Below are 11,420 nucleotides of genomic sequence, written 5' to 3' on the forward strand. Positions count from 1 at the left end.
TGGAGTGTTTGGCTCCACCTGCAGTCATTGTAGGATTCAAACCATGTCACTTGGCTGGCTGGGATCCTCTCACGCTCTTCCTACATGCACACAAACAAAATGACGACGATGGCCAAACAAAAGTTGGGAAGCGCAGCTGTCAGGGATTTCTTGGTTCACACGAGGAAAATGGAGAGAAGAACTGAGAGAAGGAGCGCAAATCCCTGATAAAGAAAACCAAAGCAGACAGAAATACTAAAACAGGAGGCCCTTTAAGGTTTGAGAAAGTGTAAGGAAAAGAAAATGGTGCGGAGGCAGAGGAAGAAAAAAGAGAGGAACACCAGAGAGAAGCTGTGGAGTTATTGAGGCTGCAGGATCACAGACCTGATGCCTGTGTGCTAACTGTGCTCGGTTTATAATAAGCATCAAACCTCAGCATCTGCATTCAGACGAGCTGAGAACACATTCCACAGATTCCATAGCACTTGTTAGGGAATGTTGTTTTCCTACTGAGACATTTAGTAACAGAGAGGAGATGAACCAATGGTCTCTGTCTCCACCTTCTAACAGAAGTGAATTGCTGCAAAACCAGAAGTCCTGAAATTCCCAGCTGATCTGCTCAATATCTATTTTAATTTCTGCTGGAGAGTTGTGAAAGCAAGCCCTCAGAGTAAAGTGAGAGTGAATCTGTGTGAGGCCAGTAGGCGTGGGCAACTGGAGTGATAGGAAGGAGAAAATCACTCTGGTGGCCAACTGGGCATGTGCAATGGAAATAATTTAAAACCACAAAGTGTTGCAGCGTCCTTTAAAATATGTGTCTGACAAAAAGGCTACTTAAAACAAAAGGCCTTTGCTAGTTCTGGAACAAAGCAGCAATTTGAGAGACACTTGTGAGGAGAAGGTTTCCCCTGCTATGCTTCCATATGCAACACACACACAAAAGGAAAAAAAAGACCAGAGGAGCTGCAGCTGTCATTGCTGCGTGGGGCTGCTGAAGCTGCATTCCTGAAGGAAGAAAGGGGCAGAAGTCAAGAATGGAAGAGAAGTCTGTCTTGAGCAAGAGGACAAAGAGCTGACTTGCAGGGAGCCTCTTGGTGTGGGGCTGGACCCACCTGGTCCTTGATTGCCAGGTTGAACCCGAAGACCCTTCAGCTGATGGAGGATGCTGAATTCCTTTTGTAGCAGTGCCTTGGAGCTCAAAGCGGGACCACAGGACAGGGAGGTCAGTGCAAAGCACATGCTTTTCAATGGCTCTGAGTCTCTTTTTTAAGTCTTCAACTCTATAGCTGAGAACTTTTAATTAAACCTTTACTGTGCTAGAGTAGTTCTTGTCTCTAAGCTTGGTAAGGCACATGCCTGAGCCCAGGTCAGTCCAAGGCTCCACTGGAAGCAATGAATCCATGTAAGGTGGTGTGTGCAGATGGCAAACCAGTCTACACTGGGATTAGTACCATCAGTGACAGTTCACAGAAAGGAATTCCTCAGGTTTACCTACCTGTCTGTCTAAGACCATGGATAAGCCTTTGGGAGATTGCTCATTATCCCTGAATGTCCCACCTAACAGAGATAGCTCACAGGCTAAAGTAGATGGCAGCATTATTAGGGAAATAAAAGGGGGGGAATTTGAAATGGGACCTGATTCCTGGTACTCCAAGATCAGTTTTGAAGAGTAAAGTATTTGCAAATCTGTCCTCTACAAGGTGAGCCACTTCTGTCCCTGCCATTTGCATGAGCATGAGAATTGGAACTCCTTATCTGTACTGAAATGCACCCGTCTGCCTCCCGTCCTCTCTCCCCTGAGCTCCTTCAGTCACTTATCTGGCAGGTACATGAAATGGAGCGTTAGTTCAAGGACATGCACTAATAAAATAAACATATCACAAAAGGCAACACCTGGTCAATATGCTTAACCTTTTCTACAGCAGATAAGCTTGGAAGGAACTGATGAAGCAACATCTACTGTTATGTTTACAGGGTAGTTGCGTGTTACTGAGTGACTCGGATGAAAAAGATTCACCTGTGGTCAGTCCTCTTTTGCTGTTATTACACTCCAGGGAAGTAAATTTTATTCAGCTACCTGTGAAACCTGGGGTCTAAAGTGCAACAAATTGGCCATTGGCAGTCCTATTAAGAGGCATAAGTGTGTACCACTCATTTTATAGTTTGTGTGTAATTTGAGCCTTTCAAATTTCCCTTGAAAACCTTAGCTTAGTTGCCTGTCATCACTGAAGAAAAGGTAACAAGTTAGAGGAGTTTTGCTGTTGGACTGGTTGCTGTAAGGTGTCATTAGGTCTGGAAGTGTACATGCATTCAGGACCAAACTACCAGAGGCTGTGAAGGTGCACTGAGAAAACTTCAAGGCTGTTGGTGACAGCCTATAGTGTTAGATGGACTATTTCTCCAAACCAGTTTGGCTATCAGCTCACGTGATGGCGGCATATGGCAGCCTCAGGAAGGGAAAAGCAAGACCTTTTATGGGGACATAAGTACCTAAAATATATGTCCTTGCTCTATGGTGCTTAGATTGTACATATTACAGCTCCCCTCATCTCTGGCTATACAAATTCTGAGCACTCTGATCACCTTGGCATGAATTATTGTAAGGAACAGAATGACTGATGAAAAACAAGAACATGTGTCTGCGGTCCAAGATCCTTTTCAATCATGTCATTGTTTCCTTCTTCTCTGTGTTGCCTGCTGCCTCCCAAACACTGCAGATAGCCTCTAATTCCATTAGCTCTGCGTATGAGTGCTTAAGCTGCCCACTAGCATCCTGTCACTAGGAACAAGCTTCCCTAAGGTGAATTATTACACAATTATGGAAGTTTTGTAACCTTTTCCACGGCATTCAGCGCTGGTCACTCAGTGCAGACAGGGCTTTGATTGATAGGGACTAATGGCAGGGCAGCGTGAAGGAGGATCCTTTCTTGGAGCTGTCTTGAACAGGAAGGCTGTAGTACTGAGTAGTAGAAATAAAGCCACAGGTTTTGCTTTTTTGTCTTGAAGAAACAGCAATTTAATATCAATTGGGATGTATCATATGAAGGTAAAGAAGAAATCAGAGAGAGCAATAGCATCTGAACAAGGTTGGAGAAAAGAGGCATTGGGCAAATTCTCTTTCCTATTTTCTCATGAACTTGTATCATGTCAGTTATTGATACCACAATTATAGGTACGATGTACCAACAGATGGAAAAGGTTATTATTAGTAGTATTATGTTACCAGACTGGAAAACTTAAGGAATCCCAGGAGCATTTTGTCTTGCTACCTGTCTTTTTGATCACAGTTTATCCGGTATTAAAATAGGTCATGGCTCTGCTACACAAAGTGCCGTGCAAACGTACCACAGCAGACCTTCACCTAAATTGTCATGGAAAATCAATTTAATGCTTCTCTTCCAGCTTTGTGATACTTTTGACCTGGGACAGATTTCTCAAACTGTGTGAAGGAATGGTTTAGTGAGAAGTGGGGAGTAGTGAAGTGCAACAGATGGTGACTCATGGGCATTTTTTTACCTTGTCAGAAACAAGTAATAGGCTTCACTTAATTAGGAAATGTAATTTCTGCTTGGGTTTGGGGGGACTTGAATGATTTGGGGACGTTGTGGAAAGATGGGCTGGTGGCTGAGTGGTTTTGCTGTTGTGTGTATGTGAATGAGATTACCAGTTCGGATCATTCTGGGTTCATTGACCATCAGTGGTGTTAATATTGACCAGATTTAGCAGCAGGAAAAAGGGAGGGAAAGCCAGTGTTAAAAAAAAAAAAAAAAAAAAAGGGAGATATAAACTGGCTACATGCAACTGAGCCCTTTGTATGGTGTCCCCCGTTATATAAAGTATCACAAAGCTCTTTATGGATGTTGATATGCTTACAAAAGGGAGTGAGTTGCAAACAGAGCAGGAAGTTACAGACTGTGCAGTCTTGCTGAATTATTGGGGAATACGGTTCACATCTCTTGCTTTCCCAAAGTCCTTTGTGGAATGACAAATGGCACACTGCTGTTTCTTCTGTTAGAATCTGGTCTCTGTCAATTAAATGTGTAAAGAAAATCTGCAGGGATCCTGGTAACACTGGGCAATGTCCAGACTTGCAATTGAAGTAATGTACATACAAAAGAGGAGGGAAGAATATCAATCAAGAATTCCTCTTGCCTGATTTTAAATTACATTTCTGTGTATCAGACTCTCCCGGGTACAGCTAATGTAAAAAACAATGTAGCCTTCATGTCACTTGGATAACAGCAGAATAGCACAAAGCGAATCTAGAGCCTGATATACAGAAGCAGAGGACTAAAACACTTCCTTAAGTGCCACATCTACAAGCCTTCTAAATACCTCCAGGGATGGTGACTGCCCCTCTCCCTGGGGCAGCCTGTTCTAATGCCTGACAACCCTTTGGTGAAAAAGTTTTCCTGATATCTAGTCTAAACAGACAAGATACTCTGTTCCATAGCCTTCCCTGGGACTGAGGTCAGTCTGACAAGTCTGTAGTTCTCTGAATCCTCCTTCCAACCCTTCTTATAGATGGGAATCACATTTGCTGTCTTCAGACTCACTCTGGACAGATAAAACAGAAAGGCAACAGCATGGCCTTCAGTATTGCAATCTGGAAAGCAAAATAATAATTAAAAAAAAGGATTAAAGGGCTCATTTTTGGTTGACAGATTTTGTTTGTAAAGCTACAGTAATCCAATGGGAAACCTGAATTTCATGGAAAGAGTCTGTATGCTGCCCTGGGGTTACTGGATTGAATAATTGACAGAAAATCAAAATAAAACTGCATGCAGGATGAGATAAAGTACATGTCTCTAGCACCCCAATATTTTTGAAATGGCTCCAATCCCACCAACACACTTCTGAGGGAAGCTTTGTCTTCATCCCTCGCTCCTGCAGGAGAGCAGGCTGGTTGGTACGTGTGAGTCAGACCCATTCTGGTAAGTCAGCTTGGATCAGATATGGGGCAGAAAAAAGCTGCTCCTCCTGGAGCACAGCGTTATCTGGTGGGCACAGCTACATTAAAGAGATACAGCCATTGTGGTCAGGAGATTTATTAACTCTTCATCACCCCAGGGTTCATCTCAAGGAGTTTGTTTCCCAGGCAGCCTGCTCGTGAGAAGAAGCCAGGGCAGCTGTTTCCTCTCCTGAGGTAGAAAATTCCCTCTCTGAGTCTTACAGCCCAGGTTAATCCAGGAGGTAGCATAGATGAAAAAGTTTTGTTGACCTCTTCACTGTGTAGATGTGGAAACTTGTAAAGGACAGTTGTGGGCAAATGGGGTCATCAAAGTGTACCCCTGAGATCTGGCTCAGAAGCTACATCAGCATGAAAATCCCAGCCAAGGACAGTTTTCTCCTTGCTTGCCCTCCCATTTATACCAGCCAGAGTGCTCTGAATCATGGGACAAGCAGAACTTTTTGGTATTGGAGATATCCTACAAGCCATTCCAAAATAAAAGTATATGAGGTGTTTAATACAGAATAAGCTTCAGCACAGCTGCAGACTCATCAATGATTGTGTTATTGGCTCTCATTATGTAGGCAGACCTTCAAAGTCAGCTCTGGTTTATTTGACATAATTGCTGTAATAGTACCCATCACCCTGTTAATGTAGAAATCTCAGGTATTTGGTATTCAGGTCAATATGTCATACATAGATATTCCCTGTTTTTGCACACTGCTTGTTAGTATAATGCTCAGGAATTGACTAATGTCATGTAAATAATTTCATCAGGGCAAGATTATTAGATCTACTCACCCCCAAACTCACATTAATTTTAAAAGCCATATTTCAATTCATAGGAAGCAGAGAAGACTGCACATATAAAAGGCTGCCTCACAGCCAATCTGCAGTTTTTAAAAAAGTAACCCTTTGGGAGGGTCTAACTTCATTTGTAATTTCTTTGTCTCCAGCTCAGTGGAGCATGAAAAAGATACGGCTCCTCACCCAAACCCAACCAAGCACACAGGTGGGAGCTAAATCAGGGAAAAGCAGCCCACAATAGTCTCTCAGTCCTGGCTGCTGAACGGTGTGGCCGTATCTTGGTGTCCCCATTAACAATCCAATCCCTACCAAGTTAATATGTTAGTCAATGCTCATCTCAGTTAGGTTTATAGAGCTATGGAGACTTATAATTGGTTCATAAATTCTTTTCCCTAAGCTATTGTTAAGACTGTTAGGGGTAAGAAATGATTCGGCTTTTCTGTTTCATGCCTTTTCCACTAGGGTCCTGTAATTTTTGGTTGCCTTTTACTTACATAATGAGAGTTTCTTTTCTATAGAATATCTTCCATTTTACTACAAAAATATTTCCTTTTCTTTTGCATAAACATTTGAGTGGTTTTTTTTTTTTTTTTTTCCCCTCATTATATTAGAAGAGACATCAATACCATTGCCTTTTTTACGCAAAAGGAAAAATCAGTCAAGGAAGAGGTTAAATTACTTATTTTGGTTTGTGTTACAGTAGTGATGAGAGGGATATACTGGCAGATGTGACCTTGGAGAACAATGTTCTAGGCACCCTGGAGTTGCACAGGAGCAGAGGAAAAGGACCAAGCATGAGAAAAGAGGCTGTCCTTTGGGCTTTGGACTGTCTCGGGTCACTGGCTGCCCCTTGCCTGCAATGTGCTGTGCACACCAAAAAATGCTTAAATATCCATGTCTCATACTGCAGGGTAAGGTACCTTTGTACTGCCTTGATTTCTTCTGTATGAGCTGTAGTCCTGCTCCAGAAATATGCCTTCAAATTGAAATCACTCTGGGAGGAGGCAAGAAGTTGGAGTAGTACAGTCACCTCTGTGTATGTCAATTAAATGTGCCTTCAGGATGTTCTAAGGGAATACAGAATATGTGCCCAGAGACAATAAAAAGACATTTTGTTATTATTATGATTTTTATTGCTATAGTTATTACCAGGTATTAGTTTATTTTACCTATGAATTCTTGACTGAATTCCTCACTGGGTCCTTTTGGAGCGCCTCTGTTCCTGTGTAGGTGTGACCCCCAGCTCAGGGCATGGGCAGAGGATGGCTGGTGGAACGTTCATATGTGGGAAGAGATTGAAAACTTGCAGGGTGATGAACAAGAAATAAGAAGTCAAGGTAAACACTTCACTGCCTTTTGAAGGGTCCTGACTGAAAACTAGTGAGTAGGGTGAGGACTTTATCAAGGAGCAGATCATCACCACTATACTTCAGTTCAAAACATGGCAGCACCTCGGTGTTTTCAGCTCCCATTAGCTGAACTTGTGATGAGATGCTGATAGCTGACTGTTTAAAAGGAAAGGCTTTTCTGAAGTATTTGGGACTGGAAACTTTGGCATGGTTTCCTTCTGATATGGACATGGTTATGGGGCTTCATACCCTGCCTTATTTCAAGATTTGTTTAATACCTTCATAATTACATTAAATTGGCCAGGAAATAGGCTGAAGTTGAGGATATGAAGACCTGCTCACTATGTACGATGTTGGATGGCAGCCTGATTTATTTTCATTTCAAGTTTTCCTTGGTTTCATTGCATTTTCGATAACGGACAAAGGTATTTCTTTATTTTCATTTTTTTTAATAGCTCTAATTCTAATTGTGTAAAGGAAAATTTTATGATGAAGACATGTTATATCACTATCTCTATAACAGGAGTCCAGAACTATTAATCAGAATTCTCCAAACAATGGTAGTCATAGTGAGCAAAGGGTAGAAAATGGGGAAAGGAAGAGAGAGAGCCACAGCAGCCTCTCTGCTTTAGACAGCATGCAAGTGTCCCAAATATAAAGATCAAACAAAAATCTTCACATTCACTGCTATTTAATATAGGCTAAATTCACTTTAGGCTTAGATATCCATCAGATTACATCAGCTTTTTCATCTCTGCTGCAACAGGAAACTTCGGTTTTATTTCCAAGGGACTTGAGTTTAGGTTCCTTCTAAATTGAGTATTAGGGCCAGTGAAAACTGCCACTGAACTCTTCCGTCCTTCTCCATTCAATTTCATGCCTCCAATTTCTGTGTTTCTAATGAAAGGGATGTTTACTACCAGGCGTTTCACTTGAACAAATTTGTCAAGCTGCTAAGAAATGTAAGTTGCAAAACATGTGATATGAATGATCTTTTCCTCCATCAAAAAGGTCTTACGTCAAAAGTGAAGACAAGTCTCTGCTTTTGCTCTTCCTAATTATGGGATGTTAGACATTAAACATTGAACTGGAAATCCAATTACATGATATTAATTAGATGCATTTTTTTCAACTTGGGGAAAAAAAGGCTAAGTGAAACATGAAAGTCCACTGGGAAACACCACCAATTAAAGCAATTAAAAAAGGACAGGGAATTCTTAATTTTTACACTAGGCTAGAAAGTGGATTGACTGGGCTTGACTCCCCTGGGAGGGGGTGTGCTGGGCAGTTTTTTATTTGCTTCTTGATATCACATGCTTTTGTTTCCTTATGAAGAATAATTAATTTTCTTTACAGGAAAATTTACTTATTGTGATATGGATAGCTGATCAGGTTTAAAATGTTTGATCGGGTTAAGCGATGCCTGTCATTTAACATTTTCACTCATGGGGAGAAGCATATATTCCCTCCATTCTTATTCTGCAGACAGACTTTCTGACAGCTGAAGTGGAGCCAGTAAATTTCTTTTCCATTAGTTGCAAATTGTACAACAATATACTAAAGTAATTGCATCATAAGTCTTCTTGCCTTGAAGTTAGGCTCTGCGGTACACACTCATAAAATAGTGCAGTAGCAAATATCACTGCATCTGTGTATATTTGTCTTGCAATAATTTTTCTGAGGGTGGTCTATAACATTGACAAATGTGAATTAAGGAGGAACTGAAAAGAGTTCAGTGGGTTTTGCTTTGTATAAGAGAGGGGCTATGTATGGTTCTTCAATAATAAGGGCTACCTTGGAGCTGCACATGGGTCAAAGCAAAGATTACTGCCAGCAGTCTCCTTAGATGGGCATTAGGAACTGAGTATAATATTGCCTTGATCATCCAGGGTGTGGTGAGTCTTGCTGAAGATCTGAGTTCAAGACAGTGTTGAAGCAGCTTAGGAGTGTACCCAGTGTAGACAGAATACCTCTAGGATAAATCTAACCACTTCATGGCTCTAAAATGCACTGAATACCAGGGAAACACAAATGAGAATATTTGCACAAAACGAAGTAACTGCCAATATCTATTTTTCTTAGCTCCCTAGAAGAGGACAGACAGGTAATGTACCTAAGGCACTCTCTTGGCACCTGAGTGTGAACAGGCGTCATTTAGCATTCACCACTGTGTTGCAAACTGTGGCAATAAAATTATGTTTTCTTGGCAGTTTTGTTCCCAAAGCCAAGGGCTACCCTGGAGACAAAGCTGCCTGTAACCCTTCTGATACTCCTTGAATTGTGCAATAGGAAAGTTTCTTCCCTTCTTTTGAGAGAAGATGGCAGCAGAGGTAGCAGAGGTCCTGTCCCATCCCATCCTCCTTCTCCAGGTGGGCTACCAGATCTTTAGATTTTTATATTATATTATTTATTTTATAGTATATTGCTGAGGAGCTCTGGATCCAGCTCTTCCACTGCCAGGCTGGATTTATAGGAGTGCATGTCAGGTTTAATTTGCTACAATATGTGGGGATCAGCAGTCAGAGTGTGTGAGCTTTGTCTCTCCCCGGAAAAATGTCAGTGCTGCCATTCAGTCCTCCCAAATAAGGGGCAGCTTTTACAGAGTTATTTCCAGCTTATGTGTGGGTCATTTGCAGGACTATATCTTGTGTTCTGGTGGCACAGAGAGAGATGGGAATTCATGGTGTTGATCAGAATGCTGGAGAAAACAGTACAGGAGAAACCTCTGCTGAAAAAGCCCACACTGGGGCTTCTGATCCTGCATCACACTGCAGCCATGGATCAGCCAGGGCAGCAGGAGCCCAGGTAAATGGGTTATTCTGTGAATAACCACCCTCACACAGACAGCATCTCTGACTGGGTCTTGCAAGCTTGAAACAGGAATTTGACTGATTCATCTGGGAACCAGGCATGTACAGGAGCACTAGAGAGATATTTTTCCAGCACGGGAAGTGCATTTGATTATATTCACTATATTTGGTGTGATTTGCTGCACTCAGATATTCAGCTGCAATTAGATGGTTAGAGACTCATCATTAATCTTGACTCTGAGCTGCCTGTCAATCTGTTCCCTTACATAGCTTATGGCACTATTCTGTATACTTTGATGAGTAGATTTTCCTGCTTTGGAGTGGTTGCTGATGGCAGAATTTCTGTGTCTCCTGTCAATATCTCTTCTCTTCAAGGCTCTTTACAGAATTGTCTTTGAAATGACAATGATTATGTTTCTTGTCTTATTCAGAGATCTCTCAAAGCCTTGCTGAGCTGGTGTCGGGACATTAGACACCTCCCCACTCCCCCTCCCTCCAAATTATTTGCTCCTTGATACCTGAGCATGTTCCTCTGATGAAATATCTTTTTTTTTTTTTTTTTTTTTCCCTTCTCACCTTAGGATTTCTTAGAATGTACAGATTCGTCTAAGTTACCTCCTTCTGTTTTCGTCCTTCCTAAAAAGGCTCATATTCTTGTTGCCTTTATGATTTTTAAAATGCGATGAAGTTTACCTTGTACTCACTGACCTTCCTGCTTTTCAGTTCATTCTTTCATGAAGAGCTCTCTAGAGTCAACATGTATTTTTACTTCCAAAATCAGTCCTTTCCAAAAAAAAAAAAAAAAAAAAAAGAAAAAAAAAAAGAAAAAAAAAAGAAAAAAAAAGAAAAAAAAAAAAAAAAAGTTTCTCCGTCAGAGTATTGGATATACTGAAGAACGGAAGAATGGACATGGAGAGATCACTTGAAAAATCACAGTGTTTCTGAAATTTGTGGATCTCCCTCACAAGTTATACCCTCCTGTGAATGAAAAATCTTTGAATGAAGCTATAAAGCTGGGAATTTTGTGCATTTAGTATAAATGAGCTCTGAAGTTTTTTTTTTTTCCCTGAGAGAATCTCTAGGACATCTCTTAAGCTTCCCTGAAGCTCAAACATTTTTGAGTTTATGTTTAAAAACATGTGGGTTGTGCTCTTTCATATTTATGTATAGATACAGGAGAAGTGGGAAACTGAGATGTCTCTGTTGTACTTTACTTTCCACTGCTGAATAGAGAAGCAAATCCAGATTATTCACTGCACATCTTGCCTTGCTTTTGTTTACATTTGGCATCAGGATGCAGCTGTTCTGACTCTTCATGAGTAAGATAAGGTCATATTCATCATTCCATATTTAAACAATGCTTGTGTTTTCAGTGTCTTGTAATACACATCCTGCTAGACCATTAAACTATCATCTCTGTTGGGTTTCTATGAAATTTTTCCTGCAGCTGATGAAATGAATGATGATGATGTATTTCTAACCAAAAGCATCTGTCATTTAAACACCCACGCTTCCCTGATATTT

Source organism: Hirundo rustica, chromosome 8 (genome assembly GCF_015227805.2).
Source record: "Hirundo rustica isolate bHirRus1 chromosome 8, bHirRus1.pri.v3, whole genome shotgun sequence".
NCBI lineage: Eukaryota > Metazoa > Chordata > Aves > Passeriformes > Hirundinidae > Hirundo > Hirundo rustica.